Source organism: Myzus persicae, unplaced genomic scaffold (genome assembly GCF_001856785.1).
Source record: "Myzus persicae strain clone G006 unplaced genomic scaffold, MPER_G0061.0, whole genome shotgun sequence".
Lineage (NCBI taxonomy): Eukaryota > Metazoa > Arthropoda > Insecta > Hemiptera > Aphididae > Myzus > Myzus persicae.
In genome coordinates, this window is record NW_019104194.1 from 69154 (window position 1) to 93335 (window position 24182).

General features: G+C 27.3%; 1 protein-coding gene across 2 annotated transcripts in view; it reads left to right on the forward strand.

Moving 5' to 3' along the window:
* The first annotated feature begins 539 nt into the window (after positions 1–539).
* LOC111039819 (ATP-binding cassette sub-family G member 4-like) overlaps positions 540–24182 on the forward strand; it is a 44662-nt gene continuing 21019 nt past the window's right edge. The window contains exon 1 of one of the 2 annotated variants that reach the window (XM_022323461.1): positions 540–564. The gene's annotated coding sequence lies outside the window, so the exon portion shown is untranslated. Of the gene's footprint in view, positions 565–12306; positions 12718–24182 lie in introns of those variants that run through there. The other variant, XM_022323460.1, reaches the window with a different exon arrangement.

Sequence of the window (24182 nt, forward strand, 5' to 3'; positions counted from 1 at the left end):
AACGAATACGCGTGTCCTTTACCTTGTGACTTTTCATTGCATTAATATGATGTTGTTCGGCAGTGCCCAAAACTATATTATACAGCAGCGGTCGAGCAGTCCTACCTAATTATGAATCTATTATTATATACGCATATCATACAATATACATAATATTATATAGTTTTATGATTTCGTTTTTTATACTTACGTGGTGAACTCCAAAATTATACAGCTCTGCAATATAGTTTTTGATCACAACTCGCCTCACTGTTAATATATAAAATAATAATATATTATTAATTGTGAACCCGTCTGAATAACGCTCTTGGTGTGTCTGGTGTGATATTTTGTGTAATGGTTAGACACTGAGTTATCCGCCGTACGCGAATCGTATATTACCTACACGTCTCATTCGTTCGAAAAAGTTTGTAACGTTTTTTTCATAGATAGATAATTATTTTCCTACCGATATTTTCGTTTATAGTTTTTGGTTCATAAAAGTCGGCTTAAAGTTTTTTCAGATCACCTCTGTACAATTCATATAATTATAAAGGTTATTGGAATATTGAAAACCGACATCAGGTATGGTGCACGTCTCATTTTATAATAATAATCTAGATTATTTTCAATTAACTTTTATGCTATTATTGACGTATTTTTCATACATTTAAACTAGGATAAGATAAATACCACAGTAAATTATGTCAATTTATATCATTTTAAAAATCATTAAAATGTAAGGTTTGTAAAAACATCCAAGCGTCATAATAATTATAATATAATAACATAAATTATAATAATGTCAATGTACATATTGTAGCAATATGCGTGACAATTGTTGACATTGAGTCAAGTAGGAAGATATATAGTATAAGTAGGTATAGTGATATTACCGCATTATAGGTACCTACCTGATAATAATATTAAAATGGGAGCAAAAAATCACACTACTCGGATACAGCGATTGTTCACAACAGTGTTGTATAATATTTTATGAATTACGTACGATTACATTGTATTTTATAATCTATTTTTCTAGAAAGAAATTCAATTATTCAAATTTCAAATAGGTAACATTTTTCCGTATTAATACGCTATGTTTACAGTTAAGTCATGAACTATTTGTATTCTTATTTTAAATTGTATCGTGATAAAAGGTTTTTCTTTTTGATGATTAATTATATAATATAATTTATGCGTCATTATAACGCATTAATATTTGTCACTAGTGTAACATGTTGGTATGATAAAAATGTACAAGAAAAATAGATATTAGACCTACAGTCTACACTATAAGTATAAATTATTCATAGGCGTCAATCAATGCTAATAATTATTACATGCATAGAAATTCAAATTGTAAAAAGACGATAAATTTTCTGTCTATATAGGCTATAGGGGTTCTAGGTATAATAGTGGTTGACAGTTGCATATTCCAACCTGATACAAAAAATAAATTTTATCAAACACTCAATACCTGCAAGTTGTACCTTTTCAAATATTAACTCCTTAGTCGGCAGTCCTTACTATTTGTATTTTATTAAGGCTACCCGGTAGGCACTATAATAGTTGGTTGATGGTCGATAGGTATGTTTTAACAACAATTTAAAACTAATTGTAGATATAAGTCTGAAGAACAACCTTGTGGATTTTAGGAAATCGTTAGAATATAGTTTTGTCTTAATAAATTAATCTAAAAGCGCAGTGGTATGTTTGTAAGTCAATATAAAAACTGACATTTATATTCTTTAGAGCTTGGCGTATTTATTGTTTAATACGAATATACACAAAATATCAAGGTTTTTAAGATGTTGTATTTGAATATAAAATACATGGTATTTAGAAGAATAAACCAAAGTAAAACACATGGCCTTAACTCCCTTCTTTCCTACGATGGTATATGATATGCAAACACCGGAACTAAAATTCTACTGTTAATATTTATTGATATAAGTAACGGCATATTTTACTCGACGTAAATTATGTGGATATCTACATGTTATCATCACGGTGATATAAACATTAAGATTAAACCTTCAACATTTAAATTGATATTTTATATAAATAAGTCTAATTCATAATACATAATTTTGAAAATGTTTAAATTAGACATAATTGTTATAATACATAGATTATTATGCATATATTTTTAATTATTGATGAGTATCAATGCAGGAGTTAAAATATATACCTACATTAATGAGCAATCCTTGATTTTCTTTTTTAAATATATTTATAATTTATTTAAATTATATGGATAGTGTAGCTTACTTAGTGTGCCTTACCTGCGAGGTGCGGAGTTTTTGTAGAATACAATAAATTAATTTACAGGCTTGTTAATTATCGTATTAAGTCGATTACCGAAAAACTATCTCATTGCTCAATAATATTGGTACAATAATTAATTATTGTATCATCAATAAAATATTTTAAGCAGTACAGTAAAAATGTTTATAATATCCACTGGGCAATGGCAATTACAAGGTTATACAAAGTGGAACTCCGAAAGAAAAGTAACATTTATTATGATTATGACTTCAATTTTTTAATTTTGAATGATTAAAGAACGTTCAATTGATTTCATAACAGAATAATACGTTTTTATCTGAGTATAAAAGTCACATTTTGTTAATCATTATTATAATATTCAGCAATAAACTTTGAGAGTACTATAATAAAATACATTACTTACTAATTCACATTTTATTTTGCTTATGGTATAGATTTTACCGGATTTTAATACAAAATAAAAAAAATCCATTGTTTATAGATTATTATTCAGATTTTAATGATTTGAATAACACGGATATTACAGGATACAAGATATTATAATGTATCGCAATTATAATGTAATTACTAACTATTTGTAGTTGGATAATATTCACACTTTAATGTAGATACTTTTGAAAAATACACGTACCTACCTGAGAACTGAGAAGTAAAGATAATAACAGTCACACAATGTTAGAATAAATAGGTATATTATGTACAGTATATAGTTATATTCTGCGTGACTATAACCGTGTACATCAGGGAAAACTAACTAATCTATGGTTACCTCGTAAAATCTCGTATTGTTCGTAGGTATATTATTACGTCTAGTTCCTTGTTGAGGTCTTATGGACTATAGGTAAGCATTAAAATCAACGATTGCATGAGATAATGGTTGGGCCGAAAATCAATAATATACATGTTTAAAATTGAATATGCATGTTTCAAATAGCCACTTTCGGTATGAAAAACAACATTTTCATGAAAAATTATTATTGTGTGATACACCGAATAATAGTCCAACGAGAAGTATAGTGCATTAGTGCCGCATACTTTGATGTACACAATCGCTACTCTAAGTAGATACCAAGGTAGGTATTTAATTACAAGTATTTAAAAAAAAAGTTAAAGTTAGGTAGGTAGTAAAAGTTAAGAATTATTATTGCGGAGTTGACCAAACAATGGTCAAACGAAAAAATGCCACCTTAAGTTTGCTTTAATGTACAAAATGGTTTCTTTTTAAGTAGGTAGGTACAGACCCACACATAAAATGTTGGGTTACATTTAAAATGTTTTTTTCGGACCCTATAAAATATTATTTAATACAAAATAAGTATTCCTATTAAAATTTTAAAATTTCAAAAATTACTAATTCATTTCAACGGGCCCTTGAACTTAAGGTATAATCTTTGTGAGAGCCTTTGCGAGTATTTAAAATAAAAAGTTATAAGTTAAGTACCTGCTAAAAGTATTTAAATAATTATTTAAAATGCATTTAACTACTCTACAGTTCTCCATGAGCTAGGTCTATCAACTCTGGCTGATAGAAGAATACACAGCTATATAAGGTTACTAGAAAATCTTATCGGCAGTTTTGCTGATGATCCACATAACTTCATTCCCTTATCAAGTTGTATGTAACTCCACGTCCAACCCACTGCATTGCTCCATTTTCTGTTTCTAAACGATCTACTAACTTTTACAGCCGGAATAATCTAATGCGCCTAGCCAACACTCACCCTTCATTTCTGTTGTAATCTGGTTAGGGCCTAACCCGTACTTAATTAATAAATAATAAAAATATCTATAAAAAGTAGAGTATTCGAAATAATATTATAGTTTATGCACTATGCGTGCAACGATTATGCTCAATGCTTATTATAGTCCAAAAGTATTCACATTACAGTGCGTCACTTGTATTTGTAAGGGGAGTCATGACATAGAAAAATAACGTCTATTATATTTATGTTTTTTTAATAAATAATATTTCATTAAAAATAAACAATTTTAATTTTAGCCCTTCATAATTCGAGAGCTGCAAAAATGGAGTGTAGAGACGAAGGAACAGTGGAATGAAAAAGTTTGAATATCTTTGGTATTGTCTGTTGTCTGTACAAGGGTGAACGAGACAAAACGATTTTCTCGAGATTTAAAAAATATTTATTTTTAGGAAAACTATATTCGATGGTTACTAAGGAGGGATTTTGATGCAGTCAAATGCTTAAATACATAATACCTACCTATATAAGACTCATATGAGTCATATGCTACAAATGTGTGTAGAATTATGAGTGTAAAAAGGAAAATGAAAATTTTCGGCACACCAAGCTTGTTAATTTACTAAGTGTTTATTTAACTGTAACTTAATGGTATATTGGTATTTTATTTTAGGTCTATCCCATTTTTGGCATGTTTATTATAATACTAAATATTAGGTATCCTACTGTTGCTTACAACATTACAAACAAGAATGCAAATTATACATAAACACTAAACAAACAACAATAATATCATACTAATTAAATTAAAGTACTTACAAATGGTAATATTATACAAATAAACTTTGGTTATAAAATCAAAGTAAATAATTAATAATAATACTATACCAACTAAGAATAAATTAACTGATAATTGGTGGTTTCGACAAAAATGTATAAGTATAATTGTTAACAAAGTATACAAAAACAATTTTAGTTACTGAAGGCATTGTTAATAATATGTATAAATAAATATTCCGAAAATATGAAAATTGAATGAAGAGCGATTTTATATGTTATAATATTTAATTAATAGTGTTATAGTTTCATACCATAACATTTTAGTGCTAAACACAACAAGTGTTTGAACAATACTGAATAATTAAACACTGTCTCATATATTTTCAAGTTTAAATGACCTCCTATTGTCAAGTCGAAGGTTAAATATCATATTAAACCCACTTCCGTAGGTAGATGTAATTAGAGTATACTAAAAAAAAACATGATTTACTTACACTTTTTATATTTTTCCGGTAAATCGTTAATATTATATAATTGTTTTTTCACCTTAGACTAATGAGTAAGGACGAGTGAGTATACTCTGTCCAACGTGAGAACGCACCGTAGTCTGACGAAAATCAATCTTCTGCTCGTCCGTGAGCGCAACATCCGGCCATCGAGACCGGATCCACCATTGCAAAAGACGTGTCCGGTAGGGACGTGCAGAATCGGTGCGACCTATCGTCGGACAGATTATAATAGGTAGTATATAATTCTGAAACCAATACTTCCTTATCAAACACGTTTTCAAAATGTCAACCAATCGCTCCACCTCAAATATGACGAATAATTATTATAAATTTGTTGTAAAATGTCACGAAAAAACAACCACATGCAGTGAATTTGTGTGAAAACACACAATTATTTGTTTATAAACCATTTGAATACCTAACAATTAAATAATTATATGTGCATTATATAATATGTTAAAATATGAATATGTAGGTAGGTACTCATAAAACAAATAACCGACGAAATTAAAATGTAAATCTTACTCATGGAGATATCGAAAAAATATTATTTAAACAATTATTATAGATATTAAAATAAGTATAGACACTATACCTATCACAATTTATTCTATAATTACGTAGGTACCCATATAAAGCACTTATAATGCCAAAATATTTATTTCATGCATTACATTTTGAAGTAGATCGATTCAGTTTCTCCTTGACCTATTGAAAGTACAGACTTATATATTATTATTATAAACAAACCAAATAAATATAGAGCATTATTTTGTCTACTTTAGAAGAAAATACATTATTATTTTGAAAAAACCGGTCGGACAGATAATTGTTGATGTTCTGAACCATTCCAACGTATTATAAGGCCAGATAAAATGCATACAATTTAAGCTAAATTAAATAAGAAAAATTGAAATAATGTCTACATACAAATATTAATAATATTATTCACAATTACAGTAAAAGTGGTTTGACTTGATTTAATAAAGTATAATTTTATTATTTGTTGTTATCATTGATAATGAGTAAAATTAAAAATTTTACGACACTAACCTTCATTTGCTCGTAGTAAATATTCGTTTACAAATTGTAGTATCAACTTTTTTGTACGGTAGTTTTATTTTGTTCTAAACGATGACAATGACCAATCAAAATATAATGGTATTTTTTATTAAATTATCTATACATGGTTAAAATACTTAAACATAAAACAATTGTTTATAAAAATGTATAATGAAAAAAAGTACATTTATCTTTAGTATTTATAGACTTATAGTAGATTATACAAATTGTAATATTTATAAATTAGGTACATTACAATAACAATTTTAACAAACAGGGAAAAGGGTTCTACTTTACGGTTACTTTACGGTAGGCGTCGAGTATACCTCACTGCCTCGTCATTAAAGTGTATAGGTACACTGTATAATGTAAGTGTTACATTTGAATAGTTCCCTTTTTAAAAACCATTCTAAGCGAAGACCGTCTGCATGTCAGCCTATATATTACTTATTATATTTTATGATTATATTAATATATTTATATTAAAGTAATTTATTATACTATTAGTAAAACCGTGGGTTGAGTTAATTGTTACCGAAAATATTGAATTTAAATAATATGCCACTGAGTGTACAAAATAACCTAACCTGTAATGTAATGTAACCTAACGAAACCTAACGAATAACATTTTTGAATAACTTTTAATAATTTTTATTCTTTGTTTAAAATACAAATTTTTTCAAAATTTGAACTGCATAATATGTTTACAAAAACAAAATCATGCATATGTTAATTAAATTTTCAATCTTTCAACACATCGAAAAGTTTTTATTGACATTTATAGAAAAAAAAATTAAAATTAATCGTCAAAGGTCTATTTTATGTTAATATAAAAGTTTAGTGAACATATCTCATCTTACATTTCAAGTATGTACGTTTATTCGTATTTGATTTACACAAAAAAAAAACAAAATTTATTTTGTCAAATACCTACAAACATACTTGTTTTGTGTTATTTTGAATAGATCTGGTAATTTTTACTTCTGACCCACAAAGTAACAACTAGAACCAATTCTCTATGAGAAACCACCTCCAAAGTTTGAACTTGAAGTATCTTTAGTGTCCTAAAAGGTGACGACAGACAGAACAAAAAACACATTGTTATATAATATACGAATAGTTTTAAAAAATATCACAGTAGACATTATTATTTTATACTCTTTCCACTCGTTGCCTACAAAATTATTATTTTATTAAAGAAAACGCCGAGCCAACAAAATTTCAATTATTGCATAAGACGACGCCAACGACGACATCTGGACTATCGACTATTCCTAAAGTGTTGTAGCACGGACGTTTTTTTATTCTCCATCAAACTAACTGTTTCATAGACGGTTTATTTTTGTTTTTTTTGGTATAATTTATAAATATATAATTTTTTATATTTCAGTTTGTTTTTAAGTAAGAGTTACTTGTTTTCCTTCAACAATACATTTGCCTTATTTTTGGAGTTACCCCAGTGTACCCACTGAGATGTTCGAGGCAAAAACGACAAAAACACTTTTTGTAAAGGCAGCAAGACTGTTGCAAGTAGGTCAAAGAGATCTAACCCTCGAACATCTAGTGGGTACTCGTTATCGTGGTTATTGTTCGAGAGTAATGAGACCTTATAGAGTGTAAATCTTGCGGATTCTTGTAAAAAACAATTATTTTGTGCAGTACTCGTGGTCATCAAAAGGAGATTCAAATAAGTTTTTACTACAGATTTTAATATTCACTCATTTAGGTTTGGGAATCAAATGCCCGCCTATACTATACTTATCAAGCCTTTGAGTGGCGGAAACTACAATATCAGAGTAAAATCAAATATCCAATACATTTATCGCTTCGCTAAGGATTTAATAGGTATATTAAAAAACATAAAAATATTAATTGTAAGTTTCCAGAATTTAGTAGTTTATAATGGATATGATAGTTGCTTAATTGTATTTTATTATTAATTAAATTATTATACTATGTGTATTGTATATATTTTAACTATATTATCAGCACGCATTTTTAATTTTTCTGAAATTAAATTTGTAATCACTGATCACTAATGAGAGTAATAATACCAGGTCCACTTTAAACCAGAATATAATACATTTTGACATGGTTAATCTTTGTTGAGGGTTATATACAGCTTGTATAATTGTGATATAGGTTAAATTTTAAATGCAACGAATAAATATATTAAACAATAATGTTTTGCCGATTGTCACCTTACTTTTTATAAGATTAATTAATTTTCAATAAATTACAATACAATATTTTATTTATACTTTATAACATTGATTTTGTTATGTTCCTTAATATATTATTATAAAATAAACGGTTCATGGTTATACGTACTTAACCATCATAATATATTAGGTACCTAGGTATATGATATTATCTCAATAATTTACATATATTTGTGTTCTGAATAATTTATTTATCAAACATACCACAATGTCTTGTATTACCTATGTGTTGTTTTATCAATAACTTAAATATTTAAAATTGAATAAATCGTTCTATAAGTATTTGAAAAAACATCATTTTATGTACCACCATAAGCAGCAATTATATTATTATAAGCTGTATTATTACAAAGATTTATTTGGGCTGAGCAAATATTTAAATTTGTAAATACCTACTGTATAGTAATTACTTCCCATATTGAATTGCTCTTCTATCTTGATTTACGTAATATTATAGCCCATAAATGTAATTATATTTTGCTGGATACTGAAGAGCAAAACTCTCCTATAGGAAAGGAATATTTTTGACCTTGAATGCATAAATAATAAATAAATAATTGTATTTGATTTAAAATATGAAGTATTAGCACGATTGCATAACAGTAGAATAATATTTTTGGTATTATAATAAGTGTTATAATATTTAATTAATATTTGTAATTATATTTAAAATTGAATTGTGTTTTCCATAGTTGGAGGATACTCTACAATCATAAGGAAATGTCTTCTCCAATCTACACAATTATATAACTGTAAAAATGATTTCCTCGAGAAAATCAACAAATTCAACATCGTATAATATAATAACTATTACACCTTAAATTCAAACTGTATTGCATCCAAATCTGTTCAATAATAGAAGCAACAATTTTCCATGTTCGAAGTTTTATGGCGATTGCATTGGCTGTAACTTGACTATTTTGTCCATAGCTTATATTATATCAACAGCTTTACAAAGCTAAACTAATGAAGTGCAAAATAATGTCGAGACTCGCTAGACTAATAAAAACTATGATTGCTTGTGTATACTGTATACTAAAACAAAATTGCTTAAATGTAGAATTTAGATCTTAATGAAATTATGAGATCAGATTATAAATTATAATTATTAGTTCCCGATTTTTTCCTTTTGTGATTAATTTATTCAAATTCTTGAATTTTTTCGTACTACTGTCCAATGGCGATACAAACTTTTGTTTTTTCAAATTAGAACCTCCCCCCTCCCGCTTTTTACCGTAGAGAATTTAGTGGATAATTTGTTTAAGTCTATAACTGTTTTTAACCAGCTCTAAAGGTTTCTCAAAAACGATTTTAATTAATTTGTTATAGTTGATCTAAAAAAATATAATAATAGAATTGAAACTTTTTGTCATTACTTAAAATGTAATTTTTTTTAATGAAATATTCAAAGCGCATGATGCACTAATTTTAAGTTATTTAAGCCAAGGAATTTTATACTTATATACTTATATTACTTACTTATACACTATTCTATGGTTGGTAGAAGTTGACTCATACGATATAATCTAAATATTAATCTAAACAATTCTTAGAAGTATAATATGCTAATCATTCACCTATTTCATTCATTCAGAATCGTTATTTTGTATACACAACGATTTATCATATAACTAAAATTTAACACATATCCTGTTACTGTAACTTGCTCAATGCCAACCTACTCACTACTCAAAACTTACTATTTATACAACAATATATTATACTACAGAGAGTTCCCTGATTTAAAAATTTAAAGCAGTCAATTTTTGAGCGGTCAAGGATTTTCGAATTTAACCCTTCTATGTTATATTTTATTTTATTTATTTAAAGATATATGAAAACAAAACTTTGAGATCATCCATATTATAAATACAAAATGTGTTTTTCTTATCAACTTCTGTTAAATGGACCCATGGACATGTTTATGACATCAATAATTATTATATGATGGTTTCCCGATGTTGTGACGTTCTTATATTATTATGACTGAACATCGTATAACATGTCCGACGGTCAAATATAAACCTACATTTCATTAACTTCATACCTATTTTTGACCTTAAACTATATTATATACCCCACACCATAATATTAATATAATAACAGTCCACTTAGAAGTATTTATTATTGCATTCAATAGGACTGCCATTAAATTGATCACCACGAATTAAATATATATATTTGCTTTTTTAATTATTAGAAGTTAAAATAATATTATAAAAAAAAAATACCGACAGGATACTGAGAACAGGTGTTTTGCTCACCTTGGAACAAGATAGTGCAGTGCAGTATGTATTATTATACGATCAATTTGAAAGCAATGACAAAGCACCGCATTGAAAAGACAATACTGAACGAAGCTCGGTTAATTTAAGTGGCTGTGTAGTTTTTGAAATTTTAAGTACTCATAAAAAAAAATATGGGTACAGAGTCTTAAAGTTTAATAAATATATATATTATATAGCTTGAGTATAATTTTTAGTAACCTTGGATAAAAACTGCAAGTCTTAGTATTATAGGTATATGAAATTATATGTTTATCATAACAAATTTACAAATAATTAATAAAAAGCTAATCAAAAAATACCACTACTTAATACATTATTTTTTTAAATTATTAATCAAAAGTTTTGCACAACAATATTTTATTAAATATGTTATAAATAATAACATTTTCAAAGTTGTGTTCCATATAATCACTAGAAGATTGAATTAAATACTATTAATTCATTATTTTTCTATTTAATTTCGTAATCTCTACACATTTCACCACTCTCTGAATTTTTTCGAATATATGTAACAAATTCTCTTAGGTTTTTAAAATTATCAAACTTGTATTTTAAATACATTAACTTTATTTAGATACTATAGTAATAACTGAATTGATTCCTGTAATAAAATAACACTAAATGAAGAAATAAGTCTTATCAATAGGTATTTAATATTGAAATTAAATCCTCATGCAATCATTTAAACTTAAAATAGGTAGGTAGTTAAAACATAGGATGATTGAAAAAATACAGATACTTATACCTATTTAGATAAATATTGATATTACCTAATTCGAAAAACTAAAAAAAACAACAAATAATTCCAAAAGGACATTTCTTTTTCAATTACTTGGAATAAATATTGAACATAATAATATGTGTGGTATTAAGTTGTGAAATAGGGGGGGGAGTTGAAGCTTTCAAAGCCCAAGCCCGTGAAACGGATAATAAAATCAAAACCAAACCTATTGAAAGTTCAATATGGATGTCTATTAAACAGCGGACAACTCTGTCGAACGGACAACTCTGTCGAACGGACAATATTTTAATGTCCAGGCAAAATCATGCTTATTGTGTTCCAATGTGCCTGCAGTCAATAACGGACACTTTTGATAGTCCCGCGACTGTTCGTTATAATATACAGGTTTCAGTGTATTTGGATAACTATATATACTTATAGGTTTTTACATTTTTTTACAGCAAATAAATTAAGTTAAACGTATGAATAAAATGTCGAACGTTTAATATTAATAATGGGCACCTGTCGAATTTCGATGGGACATGCGGTCGCAACTGCACACCGTTTAATCACGTACTGAACACCCGACGTTTCGTATCGCATAAATAATATTGTGCTCTTAATCTTAGTCGTGACGACCAAAAAAAAATTGTCATCTGATGCGTTGCCGTGGTAACGCGCGGCGCCCGGTAACCGGCGGAGCGGTATACCGCCGTCTATTACATATATACCTATACCTACTCAGCGGTTCAGAGTGTTTAGTCGGTGGCGCGTAGTCTGAATCGAACGGCTCGCCGAAACGCACGTTCGCCGTTGCAGTGATAAGTATTTCGCGCAGTCTCGGCTTTCGTTCCCGACGAATATTTTTGCTGTCGTTGAATTTTTTTTTTTCCAACCGATCAGTTTCATTCCCGTCGACACAAGTCCTTCTGACTGGGTATTTTTCAACGTACCTATATGCATGTAGTAGTGTGTGACTGAAACGATTCGAACACCGTAATATTAATAGTTATCGCATCAAATATATTGAAATACGTTCAAAAATATAGTAACGATTAAACTATATAATACCAAATTATATTATACGAATACCAACACACCGTACGATCGTTTTGGACAGATGCATCAATAGCCGCCGAATCGTTTTTGAATAATTTCACCAAGGTACCTACATCGATTTTCTATGAAGTTTATTGAACTCCATAACATTAAGGCTAATTTATTGAAGAATAATAATATATAGAAGTCAATTCTTTCGAAAACAATATAATGGGGCTAATGACCTAACCTATATTTATATATATGCACAAGACAGTTCATTAAAGTATTTACATTAATTTTTCAATTTGACATTACTTTTTACGATACCTGTATCTTTTCTTCTCTTTTCTTCTCTTTTTAACCCAAAACATTTTTGTAGTGATGGCATATTCTTTCCCCTAGTAGATTAGTATTATTATTTAATTTACTATACACATTTTTACCTACACAGTAATAGGTACATATTATTATTATAATTGTATTAATATAATGTATGTAAATACTTGTTCTAAATTAATCGTTTGACCATAATGAGTATCTAACGACTCATTGTTAAGGATAAATGACAATTATGAATAATTTTAATACAATTATGTAACATTGTGTTATGTACGAAATTATCGAAATGTTAAGACTATAGACTTTATATATTATACCCATATCAATAAACCATCATATTGTATGGTTTCACATGACCTAAATGTGTACGATATTGTATGCAAAAAATTTGGATATTACTGCTATTGAGCGTAGTTTACATGTTTTGGGAAGATGTTTTGTTTTTTCCCACCCACTAATTTGAAACTAAATTTTTCTAAATTTTTTTTAAATAATATATTTACAAACATTTTTAGTTTAGTTTAGTTTTTTGTTTAGGTTCAATTATTAAATAGATCAAACAATAAAAAAAAGTTATGTGTCTAAACGCACAGTGAAATTTTATTTAAATTCAGATTGCAATTTTTTAAAGTTTAAAAAGTAAATTATAAGATTTTGATGTGCAACTGGAGCCTATAAATTCGTCCAGTATCACCAATCGTACTTCGTATTATAGGTTTTCAAAAAAGATGTTTTCGAGCTGAGATCGATAATACTAATCACAACTTAACCCGTATGCCCTTTAAGTGTATTTCCTAAACGCTAAATAAAAAAATAAATTCCAATTATAGTTATAGTTGTAAGTTAGTATAAATAAAATAATATTTCTAATTTCATCTCATAAAATTCATTATTAATAAAACGAATCATCGCAATTTAAAATTAGTAATTAGATACTGGAAAAATGTATTCCAAGCATTTTAAAACCAAAAATATTTTTTAAATTTATTGTGTACCTATACAAATCTACTGGACTTCTTGAAAATATTTATTTAATATTACATTTTGAAAATAGGTGTTTTAATTCTAAAAACGATTCCCAATAATTTATGACCGATCAGTGCACTGAACATGTTTTGCATGCTGCACGTGTGAGAAGATAAAGATAACAAACCTCGGTGTGGCGTCCTAATATACAAAATAAAGACGAAAATATGACTAGGTCTTTCTTCATATTATATCCAGTAAACTCGTTTTAAATATATTATGCAATATGTGCTTTTAGTATAGACAGTAGTCTATAATATAGTCTATGTTTGTTATTATCGTGAAAGGATTACGTATTTACGTTTTATGCTACACAACGCGTTACTACATTTTATTTATTTTGTAAGAATATGCAGTGTAACTATTAAAATAATTTATAATGCATGGAATAAGGAACGTATTTTTAAACAAAAAAGTTGATAAGTGTTATTAATTTGTTAAGACCTTCGTACAAAATAATAATGTCAAAATACCCATGAATGATAGTACATTTCTGGAAATTAAACTCTATAGTCAATACAGCATTATTTATTTTATTTTTTATATTGAGTAAATATCTGTGCATAGCGTTCACCAAGGTGGATTGATATCAATCCACCTTGCTGTACACAATATAATATATTACACATATATTAGGTACCTTTAATATACTGTAATATATTTATATGTATAAATAACATTAATAATAGCATAATAATTTAAAATATCAAAACTATGACAGTTTTCAATTAAAATAAATATTTTAAATCGATTAGTAAAGTATAGGTTTATTATGTTGTCGTATTCGTTCTTTATATTGTGAACTTTGTGACTCGTGTACCTACTATTTACTAAATTACGTTTATGGTACTTATTTAACTTTTAATTATGTATTGTTATTAAAAATCATGAACTTTGAAAACAGTATAATATATAATATAATTATTATGTATATTATTATTACCTATTAGTATACGTTATTGCATAAATGCTGATTATAATTTTAATGTACCAAATCTATTAAGATATTTCAAACACATCAACAAATTTTTCGAATAGTGGTATATTATTCGCATTTCTTTTAATGGATTTGGTTTGATTTTTTTTATATTTAAAAATAGTTAAGGTATGTAAAAGATGATTTGTTAAAAATAGAAACTAATTTTTACGAATCTTATGTAAAGTTTTTTGAAATATTTCTTTTACGCCGTTTAAAATCACAAAACGATATTTTAAGGAAAAATGTAATTTTACTATTTTTTATCGTTATTAATAATAATTCTTGAGTATTATAATTTTTGGAACATACCATACGTTTTTAATCTCATAGTTCTAAACAGATTATATTTCAGAAAATTTAGATAAATAAAAGTCAAATATCAAACTAGTGGGTAATTTATATAATAATTTAAATTATGGGCTGCCCACTGACCAACATCTTTCGGAGTACTTTGCTCATCGAAACTAAAAATACTTATAACATATAAATTTAATAAATAGTAAATTTAAAATATTCACCCTGCTAACACCTACTAAATATATTAAAATAATATGCTGTACCCAAGTGGCATCGTTATGGTATTATGTGGTTTTATAACAGTAATTTTTACGGCACATTAAAATGATTGTTATTGTTTTTAAAATGCACATGGTAATAAGAAAATTTACGATTTACCTATATGTACTTACATTTTTAACATTGTACTTACTGTTGTACATTTTTTTTATGGCATTTCGTAAGAAAACCAACAAATTATGGTATATTATAAACAAACATACTTTTTGCATTTTCCCACGTTAATATTCAGCGTTCACATTATATAAATATATTTTTTTTATTTTGATTTCAAAGTTTCATATCATGATTTATAAAATTTTGTTTTAATTAAGTTATCATTAATTCTTAAAATAATATGTATACACTAATACCTACATAATATTATTAAAGTTTCGAAATTAACAAATTTACTGATAAAAAATGAAGTATTAAGTCTTATTAAAGAAATTTGATCTATGAAAATACTTTAGTTGTCAGACTTTTGAATATTGGTGAATGTTTTGAATAGGCAGAACTTAATAATTAATTGGTTCATAAAGCAAAGCAATAAGTGATACATCTATATTATACAACAATAAAACCAAGTACATAGATGATTTAAAAATTGTTTAAGTGCCTTTAATGCCTTATATTGTCTGTGTTCTATAATAACTTACTGTAAACAAATAATAATATCATACTATTTTATAATTAAGTACATTTTAACTTATGATAATAATAAATAATGAAATAAAGAACAATAATAAGGTTACTGTGCATATTTTATTTAATCTGCAAAAAACGTGTTATAATATTTGAAATTTTGAAACGTATTTATAAATGAGTAGTTTTTGACGGATCATTTCGGATGTTTGTTTCCTCGAATGTTTTTCAAATATAGCAATATTAAGATGAAGTCGAGTGTGTTATGAATTATGATATTATAACTAATAAAGGAATTGAAAAGAAAAAATAAATTGAATCACAAAAGAAAATCAACTACCTACTTGTGACCTATTCCCATTAATATTATTATAATATTTATAACTATAATATGACCATTAGATAATAATAATCAAAGTAATTTATCCACGCGTTCCCTAAAAAAAAATAAACATATTTATCGAACTATCTGATATTACCTAAAGGTATCGAACCTAACCTTGTGACAATAAGCGTACCTATCGCTGCAGATGCACAAACATATTATATTATAGTGATAAAAAGGACACCCCATACACATTTCGTCAGTCGTATATTTTCGGTCCTGCTAACATCCGTGTCAAGGATCACACAATACGTTCGATGATATCACATTGAAGGTATAGGTTATTTTTGTCTATTGTCTTGGAAATAATGTATAATTTGTGGGAGCATAATACGTTTACGTTCGGGAAACAATAATGCTGCAATAGGATGCACATATTAAATATTAATATTTTATATTACATACTCGTCATGTCTAATTTGGTAAACCTACAACCATATAGACTTGCACACAGGTGTGGCTTTTAGGGCATTGTTGCCACAATGGATTTTTTCCTTGAGGTAGAAATCATAAAATTGGTCCAAAAAAGATTATCTCCTTATGTCTTTTCTATCTGACTGCAGCTGGAATTTAGAAGTATAATCACATTAAAATACATTTAAATTTTTTGTTTGAGTATATTTTATTTATGCATTTTGAGTAGATATACATTTTTAGGGGTAGTGATCAAAAAAATAGAAGTCACATCTAATACATAAGTCTAAGCACGTCTATGCCTATAACATATATAATGTTGCCTATATATATAGTAGCTAATTACTATTATACATTTATACCTTGTACCTACAAAACTCGGTTGCCTCTTCTGTTTTCCCAACTTCTCATACCAACGGATGATTATTGTTTTATCTTTTTCTTTCATCGCCCAACTCGTAAATATCCCGATCCCGATGAATTTGATTTATGTACGGCATTGGTCGTGACTCGTGGTTACAAAAAATTGTGTTTATTTTTGATTACACGGCGGTCGCCTTTTCTGTTTTCTCATCCTCCCCTTCGACTGAATGATGATTGTTGTTTTATATTTTTCTTCCGTAAACATTTTGATCTAGATGAGTTCGAACTTTGGGTACAATAACAAGTTTTATGAATTTTTATTTAAGGCCTCTTCTTTCAACGGGATGCGATTATCGGATTTTTTTTTTCTTCCGCTGATTCGTAAACATTCTGATAGCGCGATTAATTCGATCGATTCAATTGACAACAAATTGTGTTTATTTTGGCCCGGTTGACGACCCCTGTGACTCAGGATATTATTGTACTGCAGGATATTAAACGCACGCCGGCAGCATAGACACTTGGCCCCAATGAGGTCACCGGCTTCCTTGTCGAATACGACGAAATTGCATCGCAGCTGTAAACCGCGGTTTTGCGTAACATACCTCCAAAGCGACCGTTCGCAAGTAGGAAATATATATATATTGAGGTACCTACCTACATAACACCGCATAATTATCATAATATCCACACCGGTTTCAAAATATAATATTTATTTCGTGTGTTTATATTTTATTATATTGTATATGAGCGCATCCTTGATTTTCGATGCGTTTGCAGCAGTTAGACTGACCAAGTGTCACGGTTGCTTTTTTGATTACATAATTTTTTGAAATTCAGTATCGTACTTATCTGTATAAACCAAAAAATATTTAAGATTTTTAAGTTTTTACGATTGTTTTTACTATTCACGCGTCGATTGCTGCAATAATATCGAATATTATGAGGAATAAAAAATCTTTTGAAATATATAGGTAATAAACTCATAGATAACGTCGAATTAGACTAAACGGAGCAGATCTGATGTAAATCGGTGGTAAACTTCGTAGAATCTTAAACGTGGTTTATTGCTCAAACTATAACTTTGTTTATTGACTCATAACTAAAAAGAAAGGAGCATGTCGATTGAAGTCCTGTGAAACTGTATTCACAAGCGCGCGAACATAAAAATAATACCACTAAAGGTATGTCAAGTATACGCATGATATATAGGTATAATAATATTATTATTTATACTATTGTAGAAAATAATGACGGATAAAAAGCATTATATAACCATGGACTGTTAATAATAGTTGATAATATGTTATACAAGATCATAATGATGTTATATTATATGCTTCATAGAAGTAAAAATGTTTAAAACAATATGGAGGAGACCAGTGGAGTACGTAGAGGTAGGGTTCTAGGGTTGTAACCCTCCCCCCCCTGAAATTTCTTCTAACTGTTCAGCAAAAAAAAATTTTAATGAGGATAAATTGAACCTCCCCCACCTATGTGTATGTGCGTAATCTTAGGTAAAACCTTAGCCGAACTAAAGTACTTATATTTTGCTTAAATGAAATGTAGGACGTAGGTATAAGCAACTCAATCCCCATTTATATACTTAAAATATCATAAGTACATCAGGAGAGTAGGAGATAGGAGTGAAATACATTATCGATTATATTATGTTTAAATGTATAATAATTAAGAACTTATCATTGAGGTAAATTTAATTTTTCTTTTAACTTAGCTATACAATTTGAACGAATATAGTCGCATTATGTTCTAATATAACTCAGTAAAATTAAAAATTAAAATTTCAGTTTGTATTTAATACAAATGTAATCCAATTCAGTTCATTTGAATTTAATTAATTTATACGATTTAATCTTATATAAAAATGTTGATCTTGAAAACTAGTACCTACAGCGCGTAGGTAGCCTACCTACATTACATAATATTCTTCCTGTCTTCGTATGATTCTGTATTAAAAATTTCAATGTTAACAAGTATTCAAAAAAAAAAAAAATGGTTTAAAATTGAAAACTAGTTATTAAATGTGTATTCAATATATGTCGTATTCTGTATTTAAGTTTTTTTACAAAATATTTTACCGGTCGCACTAAAGATGTAACGAAAATTTTGGAAGTTTTTTTTTCATATAATATAATCTTTTTTTTATAGCTTATAAAAATTTTCTCTAGACTTATTGGAAAAAGTTTTATAATAATAACTTTATAACAACAATAACATATCTTTACATATTTTAACAAGATATTAAACAGAAAGTTAATTATAAAATAACAATATTTATAACTTACCGATATTGTTTTAGATAACTAAATTATAGGTAGATACTTAAGGTCAAAAACATATCAATACAATATTATGATTTATTATAACTCACTGATCCTTATATACTTACCCACTCAACAGATAATTTTAAAATAAATATAATATTTTCATAAGCATTACGCCAGATACATTTAAATAATAACATTTGAACATTGTGTCGAATGATTATTTTATTGAACTTTGATCTTTTAATTCCTTACTCGTATTTAAAATTCAACATTCTTAATCCTTCTTTCAATTTATATTTAAGAATTAAAAATCATACTACATAGATTAATATCGCTCGCTATTCACTCTATTTACAAATTGTATACAACACATCCAATTTGGAACGTAATATATAGGTACATATAATTATTATGGTAATATATACTTGACATACGTACTTACTGGAAGAATAGTTATTCATTTATTGAAATTCAGAAAAACTTAATGCATGGAGTATAATGAATCAGATAATAATAATTATAATAATAATAATTAGACACAGACATTGGTCTGTGTCTAAGAAAATTAAAGTATCTATTAAAATCCAGTTGTGATGTTATAACGCTTTAGTTAAAAATTAGTATGAGTGGGTATACCTATCATATATATTATTATATTGACTACGATTTTTTTCTATGGTCACAGAAAAACACTTTCTTTAAAGTATTTTAAATATTAATATCTCACACAAATGAGTGGTCAAATATTTAAGGTTTTATTATCAATTGTTTTGAGTTTAAAAATATAATACCTACCTAGTAAACATGTAAAATATTGCTAGGTCATTTTCATATACCTATCAAAATATATGTACTGATAATAATCGATAAACAGTTTTCTTTAAGATTTAGTCAACATTTATTTCGATAACTCTGTTGATAATTTGTTAATCATAGAATAGTAATCAGAAAACTTCTAAATCTTGATAAACTATTAATCGTGTAAGTAACTACAGTGTGTTTTTGAAAAATGTTCATTTATTTTATACAATTTAAAATTTCAATTTGAAAAACCTGAAATTTTAACACAAGGTTAGAATGTAGGTTTTAATATAATTACAGGACAAAAATCAAAAATCAGAGTTTACAATATTATTCTCTTAGTAACCTTTTAAATTTTAATAACAGTCATTTTTTTTTTTTTTTTGATTTTTAAATAGTTATATTACTTGATTTCTATCAATACAATTTGTAGTTTTAGAAATTACTATTAATAAGAATTTTGATACAAGGCTACCTTTGTATCGTATAAACTGTATATACAATACATTAAAAAATAATATGTAAACTCATCATTTGTTTTAAGAGGTCGTAATATTTAAAAAAAAATAGTCAACATAACAATAAATTATATTATGATAGTCTAGGTATTATTATTAACTCTATGCGCAGAATCGTAGTTCAGTGATTTATCGCTGTATTCATAATTAAAATAATAATAAATACAATACTTCAATATACATTGATGTTTACTAGCATTTACCTATATTGTTAAAGCCATGGGAGAGAGTTGATTTAATATTAATTAAAAAGAGGGAAATTAATTAATTAAAAGATATGGCTGGCTAAATAGCCCTTATACGAGTAGCACACGCGGTTATTAAGAGACCAAAGCGAGGCGATTATGATAAACCGTTCTGTAAAAGTGATAAGGATATCATTTTCATATCTAGATTATAGAGACTAGACCAGTGGTCTCAAATATGGGGCCCCATATGGGTCCCTTTCAGTGTCCCCGCAAGAAACATTTATGTCTTCAAACATTTTGAAAACAAAAAATAAATAAATACATCTTTATAACACCAGTGAATATTCAATACGGGTATTTTACAATAATTATCACCGATAGAACAAATAAATGTTGTCTTAATTTATTTTGTAATTTTGGATTTAGTTTAAATACGAGTAAAAAAACAGGTTTTGCCCTTGAATTTTTTACGTTATATGATGTATTGAAGCTTGTTGGTAACTTGAATTTGAGACCACTGGTCTAGATGATTGTTGAACTTATGACAACGTACTATGTATTATATGGTTGTCAGATAATAGTTACCTACTCTATAGGAGTAGATTTGAATGCAAAAAACCATACTCACATATATGATATACTTGCTATTGAACACTGTTTCTCCAACTGTTATTACTTTTTACAACGAAATTTGGTAATACATCAAAGAACTACCAGTTATTAACATTGTACAACTTTTGAAAAATCTATAATGCAAACAATAGGTACATTTTTAAATTAAATCAATAAAGAACATGAATAAATATTTTACATTATGTAGATAGGTGTATCATTTTTATGGCTCTTTTTTGCAATTATTATAGAGCATTAAATCAGTATTAAGAGCATTTTCGTGTGACTGTAGAAGCAATCTTAAAATCCACGAGTCACGACCCGGTATATTCAAACAGAAATCATAATCACTGAAGCTCAATGATGAATACCCACCCTTATTTTTACAATAATAATTATAAAGTTAGTTATTAATGTTTAAATAATTAAGAAATTATACACGCATTTTTTTTTATAACAATTTGTAAACTATAGTTAAAAATATAATTAAATGTTTTCAAGGCATTCAAATAAAATTTAAAAAGAAAAATTAAAAATGGAATTAATAGGTATTTAAATGCATACAATCAACCAGTTTAAAAAAAAAAAACCATTTTCATTAGAAACAGGTTTTTTCATTTTTGATCATTTTTAAGATGTTTTTTACACGTTCAAACGTAACATATATATAATATATATGTTTAAATTATAATAATAAACTGACAGTATGTGATTATGTATGGAGTGTGTACTGAGTACCTAAATTTAATTTCTTCATTGATGAAGTTTTAAGGGGTGGTTCGTTGAATATAAATATATCCACTTAAAAAAAATATATTACGGTAATAATTTACTTATTTTAGAATGATAGTGGTCAATATATTTAATTACCATGTGGGATATCGCATGTTAAGCACTTTTATTTAATTTAAAATTGTATTTCATTCATATTTAATTTAAAATTGCTCATTTGTGTTATCATTAAACTTAATATGTTGATGATAAATTAAATTAATTTTAAATTGTTGCTGTAAAGGCATTTAAAATTAAAAATTAAAAGTGTCGGTTTTAAAATTGTGTATGATTAGAAATTACAATACCACTAAAACATGCGTTTATTGACCACAAAAGTATACTTTTATGTAATTATTTTTTTGTAAAAATTACCGTTTAAGTATTATTATTTTTAAGTTTGTCAAAAACTCACTGAAATCAAATTTTGTGTTTAATAACTTTTAATTATAATTAAACTTATAACTATAATTTCGTCTTTCCAAAAGTGTGCTTTATAGTGTATAATAACACTATTCGAAACAATCTTGCAAATAATGTGTTGCTAATATGTAATTTGATGAACACTCTTTTTAATCTTAATAATTTAAATGTATAGGAATTTTTCACCAGATTAAATTTAAAAACATTCAAAGGTTATCAGAAAAATGTATAGGTACTAATAATCACAGTACCAATGTTTCACAATTTATGAATTTTAACATTTGAAAACATAATAAGTAGGTCAATAAACGTAATTGTGTACATCTGTAGTCTACAGTGACCGTAGTCTGTACCCATTATTTAATATGATTATTTTACCGATAAATCATATTATATTTATATAACTTTGAATACGATAACATTAATGGAATTGTTGATGTATTATTAATTATTAGTGCGAAAATGTGTAGGTACATTCAATTAATGCAAACATTTCAAATAGTGTAAGCTTTGGAAGTCAATGACTCAATACGAAACGATATATTTCATATAAGTGGATATTAAGTGGTCTTAGGGGATTCTAAGTACCCTCAGGGTGTTTCTCCATAAGGTTTAATCCATCTACAATGCGTATAACATTAAGAGGTTATCATATTAAAATAAACATAATATTATGAGCATCACTCACTATTTATTTATATTTTATTTATACATATACTTGTAAAATATGTCTGAGGGAAAAACGTACGCAGAAGGTTGAAATCTGCTTAACTTTTATGACAGGCAAAATGGTCCGTCTCCTCCTCCCTCTTAAAGTCTTAACATACAACTCAACCAAATATTCACCGCGAATATGTAGGTATACTTCTGTCTAAATATCCACCTTGATAATACAATATACGGTTACACTCAAATAATTTGGCCTGAGCATAAAAGTATTTATTATTAACGAGAATTTCTAAGAGTTACCCATGGCCACGATTTAAGAGAGTATACCTACCAAAGTAGTTTATCTTTATTCGTGTCTATGACTAACATAGAGTGTTTGCACATTTTGTGCTAATGTAGTTGAGTCATTTTGAATGATACGTGGAAATTTTTTTGCTAACGAGCACCAATAGTAGTAACGATATGACCCAGTCATCATAGACACCTGAGAAAATGTACAAATGGTTTTCAATATATTTAAGTTACACTTGAAAATTACTGCGCGCACACTCACCCAGAGGCTCAGCCATTATTATGAGTTTGTGTGTGTGTGTGTGTGTGTGTGAGGGGGGG